The sequence below is a fragment of the Camelus dromedarius genome, chromosome 14 (assembly GCF_036321535.1).
Source record: "Camelus dromedarius isolate mCamDro1 chromosome 14, mCamDro1.pat, whole genome shotgun sequence".
Classification (NCBI taxonomy): domain Eukaryota; kingdom Metazoa; phylum Chordata; class Mammalia; order Artiodactyla; family Camelidae; genus Camelus; species Camelus dromedarius.
Window position 1 is genome coordinate 43,348,448 of NC_087449.1, and position 19,049 is coordinate 43,367,496.

Genomic DNA, 19,049 nt, shown 5'->3' on the forward strand with positions numbered 1-19,049 from the left:
TTGGAGTTACTACCATATGGATTAAAGCAAGGTAAAACATTGATATAAACATTGGAAAAGAAGAGATACTAATTTTGTTGATCTCAACAGTGACAAAAAAAGCTACTAGAGTTAGGGGATTTGGTAAGCAGGTAGATACAAGGTAAATATTTTTTAAAAAGTAAACACCTAGAAATGGAAATGGGGAAAAGTTTATTCTCAACAATACTATAAAATACCTAGGAACAGATCAAACATTCTCAACCAAATAAGGGGAAACAGAATTCAGCAGCAATATTTAAAAGACCCATAACCCAGTGGAATTTATTTCTAGAATGAAAGGATAGTTTAACACACAAAAATTGATCAATGTAATAATATACCACATCAACAAAATGAAGGAAAAAACCCACAACATGATTATCTCAATTGATGCAGAAAAAGCACTTGACAAAATTCAACACCCTTTCGTGATTAAAAACTCTCAACAAAATAGGATTAGAAAGAAATTGCCTCAACATAGTGAAAACCATATATGAAAAATCCAAAGCAAATACCATACTCAATGATGAAAGACTGAAAGCTTTTCTTCTAAGATCAGGAACAAGGGAAGGATACCTGCTTTCACCATTTCTAGTCAACATAATACTGAAAGTTCTAGCCAAAGTAATTAGGCAATAAAAAGAAATAAAAGGCATCCAAATTGGAAAGGAAGAAGTAAAATTATTTCTGTTTGTCAGTGATGTGATCTTATATGTAGAAAGCCCCAGAGACTCCACAAAAAGCTGTTAGAACTAATAAATGAATTTATTAAAGTAACAGGATGCAAAATCAACACATAAACATCATTTTCTGTACATGGAAAGGATTTAGAAAATAATTTCATAATCTCAAAAGGAAATTATAAGAACAATTCCATTTATAATAGCATCAAAAAATAAAATATTTAGGAATTAACTTAACCAAGGAGGTGAAAGAATTGTACAATGAAAACTACAAAACATTGCTGAGAGAAATTAAAGAAGACATAAATAAATGAAAAAATGTCCCACATTCATGGATTAGATGACTTACTGTTATTAAAATGTCAGTACTACCCAAAGCAATCTGCAGATTCAGCACAATCCCTATCAAAATCCCAGTGACATTTTTTGGGGGTCAAAATTTTCAAAAAGCTATCCTAAAATTCCTGAGGAATCTCATGGGACCCAGAATAACCAAAAAATCGTGAAAAAGAAGAACTGAAAAAAGAAAAAAAGGAAAAACTGGAGGCTCAGATATTCTGATTTTAAAACTTACTACTAAACTACAGTAATCAGAACAGTGTGTTATTGATATAGAGATAGGCATATAGACCAATGGAATAGAACAGAAATATAAACAGAGAGCCCTCACATACATGGTCAAATGATTTTTGACAAAGGTGCCAAGACCATTCAACGGGGAAAGGACAGTCTTTTCAACGTTCTGGGAAAACTTGATATCCACATGCAAAAGAATAAAGTTGGACCATTGCCTAACACATATACAAAAATTAACTTCAGATGGATCAAGGGTCTAAACGTAAGTATTAAAACAATAAAACTCTTAGACAAAAACATAGGAGAAAATCTTCACGACCTTGAATTTGCAATGATTTCTTGGATAGGATATCAAAGACACTACTAACAAAAGAAAAAATAGACCAATTGGATTTCATGAAAAAATTTTTTAAAATTGTGCATCAGAAGACACTATCCACAGAACAAACAGGGCAACCCACAAATGGGAGAAAATATTGGGAAATCATGTATCTGATAAGGAATCAACATCCAGAATATACAGAGAAACTCTAAATAAATAGAGAAATTCTAAAACTCAACAACAACAACAACAAACTGATTCAAAAATGGGCAAAAGATTTGAATAAACATTTCTCCAAATAATATATATGAATGACCAATAAGCACATGAAAAGATATTCAACATTACTAATCATTAGGGAAATGCAGATTAAAACTACAATGAGGTAACACCTCACACCCATTAAGATGGCTACTATAAAAAATAGAAAATAATAAATGTAGAGAAATTGGAACCCTTGTGCACTATAGGTGGGAATGTAAAATGGTATAGCAACTGAGGAAAACAGTACGTCAATAGCTCAAAAAGTCAAAAACAGAACTACCATCTGATTCAGCAATTTCACTTCTGGGTATATACTCAAGAATAATTAGAAGGAGCATCTTGAAGAGATATTTGTGCACCTATATTCATAGCAGCATTATTCACGATGATGTTCACTGACTGATAAATGGATAAGTAAAATGTGGTATATAAAAACAATGGAATGTTTTTCAGCCTTAAAAGGGAAGGAAATTCAGCAATATGCTGCAACAATGTGGACGAACCTTGAGGATATTATGCTAAGTGAAATCAGCCAATCACAAAAAGACACATACTGCGTGATTTCCACTTATGTGAGGTACTTAGAGTGATCAAGTCATAGAGATAAAAAGTAGAATAGTGGTTGCCAGGGGCTGGGAGGAGGGGGAAATGGGGAGTTATTGTTTAATGGATACACTTTCAGTTTTCCAAGATGAAAAGATTTATGGGGATGGATGGTGGTAATGGTTGTACAACAATGTGAATATACTTAATACCACTGAACTGTATACTTAAAAATGGTTAATATGGTAAATTTTATGTTAAGTGTATTTGCCACAATAAGAAAAGAAAAAAATGAAGAAAAAAAAAAACAACAACAAAACACCCTAGGAGTAAGTTGAACAAAGTCACAGGTCATATATGAAGAATATAATAAAATCTTATTGAAAAACATAAAATTAGAGCTAGGCAAATGGAAAGTTATGTGTTCTTGGATAAGAAAACAATGTTATAAAAACAAAAATATTTTTAAAATATTTATAGTTAATGCAATTCTAGTTAGAATCCAGACAGGCAGTTTAAAAAATATATATTGAATTGTTAAAATGATCTTAAATTTGTATGGAAGACTATAAACCTAGAATAATCAAGAAAAGTATGAAAATTAAGCACAATGAAGGGGGACTATTTGCTTAACTAGATATCAGAACATTCATAAAACTGATGTAATCAAATTAATATAACCGGCATAGAAATAGATTGGTGGTAATAATAGAAAATCTGGAACTAGATCTGAGTGCATAAGAGAGTTCAGCATATGACAACAGTGTCATTTATCACAGTCAGAAGGAAAAACATGGTTCCTTTAGCAAATGATGCTGTTAAGCTGGTTTCATATATGGAAGAAAATAATTTGACCCCTATCTCACACAATTTCAAAATATGGTTTAAATATTAACATTTAAATGTAAACATAAAATTAAACGATAAAAATTTTAGAAGAAAATCTAGGAGGGGATCTAAGGTACAACATGGTGATATAATTAATAATACTGCATTTTATACTTGAAATTTGCTGAGAGTAGATTTTAAATGTTCTCACTACAACACAAACAAAAAGAAACTATGTGAAGCCATGGATGTGTTAATTAACCTGATTGTGATAATCATTACACAATGCATACATATATTTAATCACACATTATATTCCTTAAAAAAATCATGTTGTACAACCTAAATATATGCAATTTTTATTTGTCAATTATATCTCAATAAATCTAAGGAAAAAAGCCACGTTCCCTGGTAAAGTACCTGTGTAAACTGCTGGTGCTAAAAACATTTTGATAACACTTAAATATGTTTAAATAGCTTAAAGAGAAAAATATTTATAAATAAAAGCAACCGGTTTTATTTTATACATGTTTAAAAAAAGAAAGAAAATGTAGGAAACCATATGTACAGTCTAGGTACAAGGTAGACCAAGGCAGCAGTTTCAGATGTTATAAAAGAACTACTTGACCAAATGAAACCTTTTAAATGAATTTATAAAGGAGACAACAAATCTGGTGGAAAATGAAATAGAGAGAACAAACGGTTAATATTTTTAATATAAGAGGAATACCAGCAAATCGTCAAGAAGGAAACTGATAACCTTTTGGAAAAAAATGAACAAAGGACTTGACAAAGTAATTCATGAAAGAACAAGTCTGAATGGACAAAAAGCATACAAAAAGTGCTAAGTCTCATGAATAGCTAAGGAAATGCAAAGTAAAATAACAATGAGATATCACTTTATATTTATCAGACTGTGAAAGTTTAAAAATTCAGATAATGTTTATTGCTGGTAGGATCGCTGAAAAAGAGACATTATTATATATTGCTGTAAACTGGTACAGCCTTTTCAGAAAGCATTTCAGCGACATCTATTAAAAATAAAAACATACTCTTTCATCTACAAATTCCACTTCTGGGTAGACATCCTGTAAAAGAAAAGCACTGAAAAAATGCATCTATGAGATGCTTATTGTCACATTGTTCACGATGGCCAAACTGAGATTAAAGAGAATGTTCATCATTCAGTGATTGCAGAGAGTATGGCACATTGAATGCCGCTATAAAAAGCATGGATCAGAAGTACATAAATTTACATGGCAAGATTTTTTAAAGGAAACTAAGGTATGGAAAACTTACGTAGATCATCCAAGATCGCACAGTAAGTAAGGAGTTAGGGCCAGGGTTCTAAAAGTTTGGGTCAGAGTCCGTGAACTCAGCCACTATGCCATGTTACTTCGGAGGGGGAGTGAATAGGAAGTTGGTAGAGGATGACAAATAAAAGGGAGAAAAAGAGATACAGGAAAATACTGTGAGAGTTTAAAGGAGCATGGAACAAAGTGAAGATAATTATCTGGTAGCCACTCTTTACCCCCACCCCCACGCCCACGCCCACCCCAAGACAGGACAGGACAGAAGAGGCCTCCCTTCCTAGCGTTCAGCATGGTATGGTAATGGTGACTTCTCTTAGGCTACCAGTGGTCACTCCAGCTTCCTTTGTTGGCAACAGGCACCACAACCCTCTGGGTCTTCTTGCCATCCCTTCTTGAGCTGATCCTGTGTCTGCTCTCTGCGGGTGTGGCTCTGACTGCCCCTTCTGCTGGCCGCCGCTGGTGCAGCTGTTACCATTTCAAGAGATGGGACACAGCGAAAGCCTCTCTTCTCTCTGCCGTGTAGCAGAGTGATGTGGTTAAAACACAGACCTGGGGACCTGGCAATGTGTGTCCAAATCCCAGCTCTGTTACTGACCACTTTGTAATTAGCCGAGGCCTGTCACAACCTCTCTGAGCGTCAGTTTGCCCACCTGTAAAATAAACCTGCATTGTAGGTAATTGTCAGAATTGATTGAGATAATGTCTTAAATGTTTAGCACAGCTCTTATGAATAAAGTTAGAAAGTTTCCTTCAGTACTGGCAGTTATATTCAGTTGGTTTTCCTTTACTTTCCAACTCACAACCTTTCTTCTCATTATTTGCTAGGGGACTCCAACAGAAAGAAGTGGGGCAATGAGCCAACTATTATGCTTGCCTGTTTTCTAAAACAACTTTGAAAAATTATGTACTCCTGTGTATAGGTTTAAATTGACATTTACAATTTTTCACTCAAAGATTAAATATTGCAAAGGACGGATTTCCAGCATATTGCAAATATCAAAATCTTAAACTTAAAAAACTATCCTATGCTGTACACCAGAAACTGACACATTGTAACTGACTATACTTCAATTTTAAAAAAAACCTATGCTGTAACTAGGTTGAATGTATTGGGTGGGAATCTGAATACTATAAAGTGGTCCAGAATATGAGTTCTGACCAATAAGGGCATCATATCAGATAATGTTTGACCAACCTAAACCTATTCATTTTTGAACCATCTGACTATGAGTGAAACCGTAGTAGAGGCACAGAAAGAAAGCAGAAGCCGTGAGGTAGTGGTAACATCCAGGAGAAAGAAGAAATCAAGAAGGAGATAGAAAGGGAACAGGGACAGAAGCCATCAGTAGAAGAAGGTAGGAGGAAGCAAGGGCTAGGATAGAGATGAACTGTGTCCAAAGAATGGAGGAGTGACTTGGCTAAGAAGCAATGGATGACCAATTGTGGATGGGAAAGGGGAGTGACAACTAGAGTTGTTTTTCATGCACTAGAGATGTTAGTGTATATTGAATGGCAAAGAACAGGGGTTAAGTTTCACAAAGCCTGATTGTACAACCGGAGATGGTTTTTATGCTCCTTATCTATGAATCTTTACAACAATGAACCTTCATTTCCTGAGGTAAGCTGGGGGTGCCTTTGTTTCCTTTAGCCTGAAAAAGCTTGTAAGTCAGAAATCGGCACCAGAAGTGGGGTTGCAAGGAACAGACCTTCAAACGTTTTGAAGGAGTGAACGTGGCAGCCATAGCAAAACAGTGAGCAGTGGGAGTCTTCTTTCTGTTAATTACAGGATAATATAGCCAGTAGGAGCATAGGCTTTGGGGACAGATAGCCTGGCTATGACTCTGGCTTTGTAACAAGACTTGGGGAAAGTTTCTTCACCTCTCTGGACCTCAGTCTCATCTGTAAATGGGATGTTAGTTTCCGATGGCTGCTAGAACAAGTTACCACAAATCTGGTGCCTTGAAACAACAGGAATTTATTCTCTCCCAGTTCTAGAGGTCACATGTCTGTCTGATCAGTTCACTGGGCTGAAATCAAGATGTTGGCAGGCTCTTCTCCATCTGAACACTCTAGGGTAGAATCTGTTGGTGGTGTCTTCCAGCTCTTGGTGGCTGCCAGCATTCTTTAGCTTGTGGTTCCATCACTGCAGTCTCTGCCTCTGTGGTCACACTGCATTTCTTTTTCTGTCTGTGTCAAATCTCTCTCTGCTTCCCTCCTATAAGTGTACATGTACAGAGGGGTGGGTATAGCTCAGTGGCAGAGCACATGGTCCTTGGCTCAATCTCTAGTAACTCCATTAAAATGTGATTGGATTTAAGGCTCATCTAGGTAATCCAGGATAAACTCTGTCTCAATTTAATCACATCTTTTCCCATATAAAGTAATATTCTGATATCAACTAGGGTACCGCAATAAGAGTCTGGCACTAACCATCTGGAGTTAGTGCAGAACCCATAAATTAAAGGGCATGGCTGCCAATAGAACTGCCCTCACTTCTGAAGCTGCACTTCAGTCATCCCCAGGCCACCAGCACTTCTGACCAACTGGCTACAAATTTGGGGGTTCCCACAACCTCCTTGGACTTGATAATTTGGTAGAATGACTCACATGACTCAGGAAAGTGCTCCACTTACAGTGATCATTTTATTACAAAGAGTACCAGTCAGGACCAACTAAATGAAGAGACACAGAAGGAGAGGTCTGGGAGGGTCCTGAATACAGGGCTTCCATGTTCTCCCCTTGTGGAATCAGGGCACATCACCCTCCTGGCACATTGATGTGTCTGCCCATCAGGAAGCTCTACCAAAATTCTGTATCCAGAGTTTTTATTGGCATTCATTACGTTAGCATGATTGATCGAATCATTTGGCATTGGTTGGCCAGCAATCATTAATTGTCCCCTTCTTGCCTCTCTCGAGTTCAGGTGATATCATGTGAGTATGAAATAGTATCTCATGGTTTTGATTTGCATTTCTCTAATGACCAATGATTAATGACATTGAGCATCTTTTCATGTACTTATTGGACACTTCACTGGTATATCTTCTTTGGAGAAACAACTATACAAATACTTTGCTCATTTTTCTTTCTTTCTTTCTTTCTTCACTTTGCCTAATTTTTGATTGGGCTTTCTGTCTTATTATTGAGTTGTAAGAGTTCTTTATATATTCTGGACAAGTTCCTTCTCAGATATTTGATTCTGCAAATATTTTTCCCATTCTGTGGGGTGTCTCTTTGCTTTTTTGGTGGTATTGTTTGCAGCTTAAAAATTTTCATTTTGAGGTATCCTAATTTATCCATTTTTTTTCTTTTGCCAATTGTACTTTCAATGCTGTATCTAAGAAAGCATTGTTTAATCCAAAGTCACAAAGCTTTATTCCTATTTTTGTTATAGGAGTTTTATAGTTTTAGTTATTACATTTAAGTCTATGATCCATTAGAGTTAATTTCTGTGTATAGTGTGAGATAAGGGTCCAGTGTCATTCTTTTGCATGTGGATATCCAGTTGTCCCTACGCCATTTGTTATAAGCAAATGGTTATAAGACTGCTGGTTATAAGCAAAACGCCTTCCTGCCACACTTCTTGAATTTCTGAATTTTAAAATTTACTTTGAACTGGGAAATCTAAACCAAAATTTTCCCTTTCTTGCTATAGGTACATATAGCAATTAATTACTCTATCTTACATTTTTCAGCTTCTGCAATTGTTCTAATCATCGATGTCTGACTTCAGGGGCACATCATCTGGATGACAAATAATCACAGTTAATTAACTGTGACAAACAGCAGACCATTAGAATTCCAGTGGAATCCCAACCAGGGTTGTTGGTTGCAACAACAGAAGCCAAAAGTGCTTGATTTAGGCAGAAAAGGAATTTATCAGAAGGATATTATGTAGCTCATAGAAAGGAAGGGAAAATGAGAGAAGCAGGCTTGGAAAATGAACAGAAAGCCATTTGCCTAGCCAAGAGAAGCTAGACAGCTTTGATCATATCTCCCTATAAGAAAAATATTTTCGTGATAACGCCACTGGGTATTTGTTACTGCCAGATTCTTGGTATCATCACTGCAGCCCTTAATAATCTCAAATTGAGTCTTTGCAAATTTCCCATGTCCCAGGCTCGAGTGTCTTATTGGTTATTGACCTATGGCGTAGATAATAGGGAAGAGGGACAGAAAATACCTGCCTCCCTTCAAACTTCTGTAATATAATTTGGGCTTCTCCCTCCAACTAAGACCATAAATGGGACAGTCCCTCAAAATAAGAAGGGTGCTCAGGCGCAAAACCAACAAGGTACATTACAGAAATGAATATGAAAAACAATAGCCAAGATTTATTGAGAGCTATTCAGGTACCAGTTTTACATGTGTTAACCGCTGATGCTCACAATAGCTCCATGAGGTACGTTGCATTATTATCCTATGTGGTAGGCTAAATAATGACCTTCAAATATATCCACTTCCTCATCCCTAGAACCTGTGAGCATCGCAAAAGGGTAAATATTACCTGTTGTATATTAAAGAATTTGCTAGGTTTTGTTCCTGTGAAGTGAATTATAGCTCAAAAAGCTGTTATAGAAACCTAATACATGGAGGAATTGCTATGGAAGATAACTCTGATTTCACCATGAATGTGGATCTGTGGCTGCCAGCAGTCCCAGAGTCACGTAATCACAGTATCTTAACCAGAAAGGAAAGGAGCATCTTTCTCCCAACTCTGCTTTGAAAAATCCCAGGGAAAATGCTGATTACACTGTTTTGGCTTATGCTCGCGTCCCTGTGTCCCAAGGAGTGCACAGGTCTGTGATCAGAAGGCAGGGAAGAGTCTGGGAGGACAAAAACAGGATTCCACTGTGTTTGGGAATACACGCAGAGTTAGTAGCAATAATTGCCTAGAGAATCTGGCAGAACCCAAGAGGGAATATTGGATCTTGAATTTCAAGAAGCTATCACCAAGGAGGAGAAAGGGCATAGTTAGATTAGGCACATTTGTTTGCTTTGAGGAATCTCAGTAGAGACTCAAGATTTAAGGAATTAATTAAGGCTGTAGCCGTTGTCTTAATGGCTTACAGGGCTGCAAGGCAAATTTGGAGCCAACACTCTGGCCAACAGAGAACTTGGAATAATGTAGAGGAAGAAATTCAAAGCCATAAAAACTATATACACACAGGGATAGATAGATACATGGATACACAGATAGAGATAGATAAATAGATATGCAAACTATTTGGAGTACTTACTTTTTGGAAATGTACCTGAGGGAAGTTTTCATTTTTTATTGTTTAAATATTTTGCAATATCTTATAATAAATAAAGAAAATAATTTTTTTTTTTTTAAAAACAAAGACTGTGCAAGAAAGAAATGGAGTTCTCTTTGTTGTCAGACTGTCCTTACCTTCCCCAGGACTCTTCTCTCTCACTGGCTATTAAAAGTAGATTGGACTAAAACAGTGTGTATTTTATGCTCATATATAAAAGAAAAAGGGAAAGATAAACATTCACATACCCATAGATCATCTTTGGAATGATAAACAGGAAACTGGTCAAAGTTAATGATTCTTGTGAGGAATACCGGAGGGTTGGAGGATAGAGGAGGGTAAGAGGTTTACTTTCCCTTGTACACTATTTGACAATGTCTGAATTGTTTTACTATGTGAATGTGTTGCCTATTACAAATAATTTTTTTAAAAACAGTAGCATTCAGAGACCGAATAAAGGTGGATAGAGTAAGTAGCTATCTCAACATGTCAATCCCCTCCTATCCTGCCTCCCTATACTGCAGAGGCTGGAAAGCTAAAACTACATTTCCCAGACTCCTTGCTGCTAGGTCTCTGGATGTGTTTTAAGCTCCCCAACACTAGCTTAAGGAATTTGAATCTGGAACTGAGCTAAGGAAGGAGAAGTGAGGCAGCATGTGAGGATTTAAGATGTCTTCGCTCTGGCAGGGCTTCCTCATCCCCAGATCTTCGCTAAGGTGGTGTGTTCTCAAAACCAATAGTTGGGACAATGGCTTCCTAATTTCCTAGTTTTCTGATGTGGTGGAGGTAACAGATTTCCTGGTGAAAGCTGTGCCTGACTCAAATCAACCCACATTCAATAACCAGCTCTAAGTATATATCATTACAATGTGTGAGCTGTGTTTGCAAGCAGGCTCCTTGATGTATACTAGTACCAGTCCCAAGTTGATGTCCTGCATTTGGAGAATTCCCTCAGGCTATGAATCTGATATATAGGACCTATCATCATCTACAAAAGCTGAAGTGCTAGGAATTTCCTTTCCCGCATTCCTTGCAGCCAGATCATCAGCATGTGGATTGGGCTCTGCTGGTCAAGCACACCTGCCTCCTCAAAAGTGTGCTGATCCAATTAGCACTGAGTCCTGGACTGATCACCACCCCTGCAGCCACTGCTTTTCCCGGTGATCTTCCTGAAACCAATTTTTCTAACCAGCTTTGAGGCAGGTGTGCTTGACTGGCAGAGCCCTTCAGCTTTTGCAGAGGATGATAGGCCCTATAATAAATTTCTTTTTTTCTTAAAACACCCAGAATTAGTATTTGTTGCTTGAAATTAAGAATCTTAATGGATACAAATGAAGAAGACAAAGCCTTCCACTAAAGTGGAGGTTTTGCCAGCAAGATTTGCAGTTTAAGGAACATACTTCACATTAACGGAAGTATGGCAATGAATAGATGGCATGGATTCACTGGTGCTAACATATATCTTACTTGTATTAGTCAGGGTTCTTTGGAGATACATATGTACATATAACAAAGTGGCTTACATGGTTATGGAGGCTGAGAAGTCCCACAATCCGCTGTCTACAAGCTAGAGACCCAGGAAAGCCATCCATGTAATTCAGTCCTAGTCAAAAGGCCTGAGAACCAGGGGAACTGATGGCTTAAAGTCTGAAGGCCAGAGAAGACAGATGAGATATTCCAATTCAAGCAAGTAGGAAGCAAAAAGGGAAGAATTCCTCCTCATTCTACCTTTTTTTCTATTCAGGCCTTCAGTGGATTGGATGATGCCACTCACGTTGGGGAAGGCAAACTACTTTACTGACTCCACCAATTCAAATGCTAATCTCATCCAGAAAAATCTCATCCACTCTCACAGATACACCCAGAAAGAATGTTTAATCTGGGCAACCCACAGCCAGTCAAGTTGACACATAAAATTGACCATCCCATACTGGATTAATAAGGATTCTTTTGGTTGTAGGAAGAACTCAATTCAAACCATATTAGGTAAAATGGGAAAAATGTTTTTGGCTTATCAGATCTGTTGATTTGAGCTCATACAGGTGAGCTACAGGACTCCCTCCCTATTTTGCCTCTGATCTTTTTTTGTTCTGTTTTGCATTGTTTTCAGCACATTGGCTTCATTGTCTCTCATTGGCAATCGGCTTTCTCTCCATTGAAGGAAATGTGACTAGTAGGTCCTAATTTTTTCAATCTACAACTTCCACCCCTGGAGATGAATGAATGTAATCAATTCAAGATTGAAAAATCCTGGGAGAGGAGTTTAACTGGCCTGAGTAGAATGAAATGCCCTTCCCAGACCAATTAACTGTGACCAGGAGGGACGTGGTTATGTAAATCCATGATACCAACCTTCTTATATAAAACATAATTTGAAAATCTTTGATCAGTACTTTGCTAAGGAGAGGCAGGATCTGGTGCCAGATTATCTGGGTTCTGCCACCCAGATAATTAATACTGTGATACTAGCCAGAATTAATCTCTCTAAGCCCTAGGATTTATGAATAAGTACATATATAAAACACTTAGGATGGTGCCTGGCACAAAATATGTACCATGTAAGTGTTTGCTATTGTTATTAAGGAGGAACCTACATGATCTTTAAATGAAATAAGTGTCAGATAATTAGGTATATGATATGGAAAACCTTTCTGAAGGTAAGATAGACTAAATTTCAAGGTCATTCAGATGAGATAAAATCTCAGAATTAAGGTAAATAGGTGGGTGATAATCAAAGTACATCAGTCAGAACAATCGGAATGTTTGCAACCAAATGGTCCTTATTTCTTTACTCACCTTGAAATATTTAAGCAAATGATCTAAATGGGAAAATATTATCAGGTCTCTTCCAGAAAAAAATTTACAAAAATCATCACAATTGATCTTGATCTATACTTGATTTTTTTTTTTTTTAACACACAAGCACAGAGTCTCCTACAAGGAAGGATTATTAGGCTTAATTTGATTGAGGACACTGAGATGTTGATAAACTCTAAATTTCAGGGTAGCTTCTACTGTGTTCTGTTTTGCATGTAACTTGCATACCATGAATCTGAGACAGGAGGGAAAGAGGCACTACCATTAAAAGAATGACACAGCAATTGAGGTTAGGTTAACTGGTTAGAACTAACTAAACCCAAGATGGTGGAAGACTTGACTTCTTGCACTTCATTATACACTCATTGTAATATTTTAGCATGCTAAGCAACACACCCACAGGCACCATGACAGTTCTGAGGCTGGCCATAAAAAGTCAAAAAGTGGGTAGGGGACCCAATTCCGGAAATCCCTGCCTCTTCCCCCAAATAGTTGGGATAATTGCCCACTTGTTAGCATATGAAATTACTGCACCTGTAAAAACTAACCCTAGGCCTCTCTTGCTTTTTGAGACTGCCCACACTGTGTCTCTAGAATGTGTATCTCCCTGAATAAATCTATTTTCACTCTACACTCTACTTCAGCTCACTCTTGAATTCTTTCCTAAGTGAAGCCAAGGATCCTCACTTGGTGGGAGGTATCATGGGGACCTGCCCAAGACCTGGGACACAACCATCTTCTGGTGCCCCATTTTCCTGCAACAAATCTAGTAAAGTTCTTTTTTGTTTTGTTCTGTTTTGGTTTTTGCTTCCTCAGCCACACACTTGAAGGACATGGTTCACATTTGCCCAAAGGTAGAAATAGAGAGAACCCATTTTGTTTATGAATAATCTGTGATAGAAAATGAGGATAGAGCCTCCCTTTGGGGGCATAATCAAGACAGAGCTTCACGGAATCCTTGAATAGTAATTTGCCAAGAAAATTCAAGAGACCTTCATTAGCTCTCAATCTTCTCAGCCCTTTAGTCTCATTCAGTTGTAGGCACATATTAATTTCCAGATTACTGTGTCAGAGATTGAGGTGAGAGGGAAATATTTGTTTTCAAAATATTTCAACATGTCTGTGGTAGCCAGCCTTCACAATTGCACCCAATGATCCTTGCCTTGTGAAATTTACTTATTATTTTTGAAAATTTTCCCACTTTATTGAGATATAATTGATGTATAACATTGTGTAAGTCTAAGGGGTATAACCTGATAATTTGGTATGCTTGTATATTGTAAGATGATTATCACAATAATGTTAGTTAACACTTTTTACACCTCACATAATTACTTTCGTGTGTGTGTGGTGAGAACATTTAAGATGTTCTCTCTTAGCAACTTTCCTGGCCTTCTGATATTCATGCCCTTGTGTTGTCTCTTTCCACATTTAATAAAAAAAAAAAAAAGTGATAGTATGATCCCACTGAGACTAGGTCATAAAAGTCATTGCCTCTTCTGCTTTGGTCTTCTGGGTAGCTTGTTTTTGAGGAAGCCATGAACTATTTTATGAGGATGCTAAGTAGCCCTGGGAGAGACCCACATGGAGAGGAACCGAAGCCTCCCACCAACAGCCAACACCAGGTTGCCACTTGGAAGCAGATCCTATAACCCTAGTCAAGCTTCCAGATGCCTGCAACTCTAGCTGACATCTTAACTGCAACCTCATGAAAGACCCTGAACTTTCCAGCCAAGTGGCTCCTGAATTCCTGACCCAGAGAAACTGTGAGATATAATAATTTATCGTTGTTTTAAGCCACTAAATTTTGGAGTAATTTGCTATATAGCAATGGATAATTAATATAATCTCCATTTTCAAGAATAATGGTAATCAGAGAGAGGCGAGCTGTAATATGGCCTGTAACAGTATTGCAAAATTGCCTTCTCTGGGTTTATCCCGTAAGGTGTATTAAATAACAGGACATTTATTTTGTAAGTAAATTTGGCAAGAACTATCCTATTTAGTTCACAAAGCTATCCCTAGAGGACATTGCTAGTTTGGGAGATGAACAGGTTGACAGGCATTATGAGAAACGTTACAGGAAAGAGGTCAGACAAGCTTTGGATGTGCTAAGTGAAGCAAAGTTGAACAGACTTGTCTGTTTGTTGTAGGACTTCTTAGAGCCTCATGACTCTGACGTGCACTCTGAATCTTCAAGGGAGAGTTATAATATGAAACGTACTCTAACCTTAATTAACCAAGAAGCCCTTCTTTTGGAGATCATCTAATGAGACTAGAATTTGTGGAATATGCTTGGGACACTGGCCAAAGAGAAATGACCCATGGGATACAATCTTCCCAAAGCAAAACACCCCATGTCAATCTTGTCATTTAGAACCTTCAAAGGTAATTATGTCTGCTTCAAGTACACAGAACAAATTGAAGTTTAAAATTTTACCAAATTGCAAATTAAAGCCAGGTAGAAAAATAAAATCATAAACCCCTGCAAGAAAATAGGAGACATTACGAATAACCTAGGTGTCAGAGAGGTCTTTCTAGCCAATTCTGGAAATGCAGAAGCTCTAAGGAAAAGAGAGACATATTTTACCATGTAAAAATTAACCTCTTTTATATGCTTAAAAATTGTAAGCAGGTTAATTGATGAGAAATAAGTTAGAAAAATACATATTTTGAGGCTTATGGATACAGAATTAATATTTAAAACATAAAGATCTCACAAATTGACAAGAAAGGAAAAAATAATCCAATTAAAATGGGCAAAAGACATGAAGAAGTAATTCACAGAGGTGCAAATCCTAATGACCTACAACCATTTGAAAAGATGTTCAAATTGATGTGTTAGAGAAATGTAAATTAAAGTTCAATGAGGGGAGAGGGTATATAGCTCAGTGGTAGAACTCATGCTTAGCATGCATGAGGTCCTGGGTTTAATCCCCAGTACCTACATTAAAAAAAAAATGAATGAATAAATAAACCAAATTACCTCCACCACTATAAATAAATAAATAAATAACCACTACAACATCTCTTTTAAAAAGTTCAGTGAAATACTACTTTATACTCACTGGAGCAGTAAATATAAAAAGATCAATAGCACTTATTACTGGAGGGACTATGGAGAAAAAGGAAGCTTCACATATTGCTGTTGTAGATGTAAATTGTTTCAACTCTTTTTGGATAGCAACTTGGCTGCATCTTCTAAAATTAAAAATATGCAACCAGCAATCCAACTCCTGCAAAATCTATTCTATATAAACAAAAGCACTCATATATAAAGACAAATGTATAATCACGTGTATTTGTTTGCTGTAACAAAATACCACAGACTGGGTGGCTTAAACAACAGAAATTAATTTTCCCACAGTTCTGGTGGCTGGAAGTCCAAGATCAAGGTGCTGGCAGGTTTGGTTTCTTCTGAGACCTCTCTTCTTTGGCTTGCAGTCAGCCACCTTCTATCTGTGTCCTCACATGGCCTTTTCCTGCACACTGCACTCCTGCTGTCTCTCCTTATAAGGCCACCAGTCCTATTGGATTAGGGTCCCCTCCCAATGACCGCACTTAACCTGAATCACCTCTTTAAAGATGCTATCTCCGAATACAGTCACATTGGAGTTAGAGCTTCAACATATGCATTTTTCAGGGGATGCAACTCAGTTTATAACAAGATATTTACAGTGAAATTTTTCATGATGATAAAATACTAAAAGTAAAATGAATATTCATCAAGCATAAGAGATAATACCAACAGTCTCTTTGTAGCTGCTCATGTGCCTTGTCCCCCCATCCCATCTCTTACCTCTTCCACAGAATGGCCTGATTTTTTCACTTTTCCTACTTTTCTTTATAGTTATTTTATAAATAAAAATAAAAATAACTTAAAGCTAAACATATTATATACATTTATCAATTTCTCCTTATATCCCTACACTTATTAGGACACTAAATTTATTAGAATCTAACAAGTTTAAATTATTAGAGCACTAAGCTTAAAAGATCCTAACGAAAAAGGTTTATATATGTGTATCTATGTATGTAAGTGTCTATTTTTCTATTAAGCATACATTTAGAATTGTGATAAATTCTTGGGAAATCAAAGTTCTTTTCAATTACAGCAATCCTCTTTATCTCTGGTAATGATGCTTTGACTTAAATTCTACTTTGTGTCATATTATTATAACTATACAAACTGTTTTTGGTTAGGCCTGATATGTACTTTTTACATGCTTATAAAAAAAAAACTTTGTATACCTTAAACTTATGTAATGTTATATATCAATTATATCTTAATAATAAAAACAAAAAACCTTTCCTAGCTTCTTAACTTTGGGATGTGTCTTTTTAAAATAAATTTGTTTCTTTAGCTTTTTTTTTAACCAGGGAAGTTTATTCTCTTTGCAATGATTATTGATATGTTTGGGTTCATTTCTACCATCTCATTATATATTTTCTATTTGTTTCACTGTTTCCAGGTTTCTTTATTCCATTCTTCCTTTCCTTTTCTTGCCTTCTTTTGCATTAAATAAGAATTGTTTCCCTCTCGTTCAGTGTTTCCCCACTACTATTTTTGAAATAATATGCTGTTTTTGATGAGTTCATGGTAACCCTATCAAATTTAACATGCATATTTAACTAATACTAAATTTAACCAATATTTCTACTATCCTCAAGAATAGCAAAAGAACCTTAAATATTTAAACACCAGTCTTTTTTCCCTCACCTTTATGTAATTTTTCACCTAGCATTTTAATCTTGATTTTTAATGCTGCAGACTTGATGTTATTGTTTTATCCTGACAATATTTAATTTATCCATGTTTACCATTTTATTTGCTCATCATTCCTTCTTGAATTTCAGATGTTCATTCTGAATTAATTTCCTTTATTCTGAAGTACATTCTTTAGAAGTTCCTTTAGTGAGGATCTACTCAGAGTAAATTCTCTATGTTTCTGTCTGCAATGTCTTTATTGCACACTTCCTCTTTATTTATTTATTTTTAGTTTAGGCACTGGGGATTGAACCCAGGACCTTGTGCATGCCAAGCACATGCTCTACCACTGAGCTATACCACCCAGCCCCAATACTTCCTCTTTAAAGGGAATTTCTTAGTATAAAACTCAAAACTAGTTTCTTTCTGCACTTTAAAATTAAAAAATTTTTTTCTTGTTGTTGGGGGAGATAATTAGATTTTTTTTTAAAACACAGGTACTGGGGATTGAACCCAGGATCTTATACATGCTAGCATGACCTCTACCCCTGAGCTACACCTTCCCCCTCTCTTTCTGCACTTTTAAGAAGTCATTGCACTGACTTCTGACTTCTCTTGTTGCTGTTGAGAAGTCAACTGTCTTTCTACTTGTCAATCTTTGTAGATATTCTGTCTTTTCTCTCTGGTTTCTTGTTTTTTCCTCCATCATTCATAAAACATTTTATCTTTCAGTTCTTTATACAGTTATTGATGTCATACATCCCTGACTAAATTAATTCTGCATGGTTAATGGATGATGTTCCATCTGCTCACTGACCCCTGGGTGAGCCAATCTAATTGAGGACTCCATGGCAATAGGCTCTATCACTAAAAGTTACAAGACGAGCCTCCTTTGCCTTTAAAAAAATAAATTAAGCATTTCTCATAGAAATGGCTGCAAACACTGGTCTGAGAATAGTCTCTACAGACAAATAAAAAATGTGGCCAATCTGATTTATTAAAGTGAATAGTAGGGGGAAAGTAATTAGCAATGACAGCAAGTCTAGGCAAATAAGGAGAAATCCTAAAAATTCTGGATATTTTCTTGTGTTTAATTTCACTAGAGAAACTTAGGAACCCCTGAACTGCCAGAAAACCTACAGCAAGGTAAATGGGGGGATTAGCATCTGGGGTGCACTGCCTGGCTGAGAGTACAGTTTTGAAGTTCACCTTGCCACCAGTTACAGAGATGGCTGAAGGTTTTCATTTAGAACTGCTGACCTTTGTAAGTTTCTCAGAACTTTATTTTGTGATAAAACATCCATAACATAAAATTGACCACTTTAACCATCTTTCAGTGTACGCTTCAGTGGACTCTCATTGCTTTTTAAGTCTTCTCTTTGTTTTTGATGCTTTAAAGTTTCACTCTTACGACTTTCTATTTATTTACTCTGCTTGTATTCATTTGGATTCCTGATTATGAGTTGATATTATTTATCAGTTCTGGGATATTCATACAATGACCTTTTTGAGAAATGTCTCTCCTCCAGTCTCTCTGCTATCTCCTTCTGGAACTCTGATTAGATGTACATTGGATCTGCTCACTGTCCCTTCTTGGTCTTTAAACCTCTGTTTTATATTTTCCATCCCTTTGTTTCTGTGTTGTATTCTGTGTAACTTCTTCACACACAGCTTCTAATTCACTAAATCTTTCTATCATTTTTAATCTGTGATTTA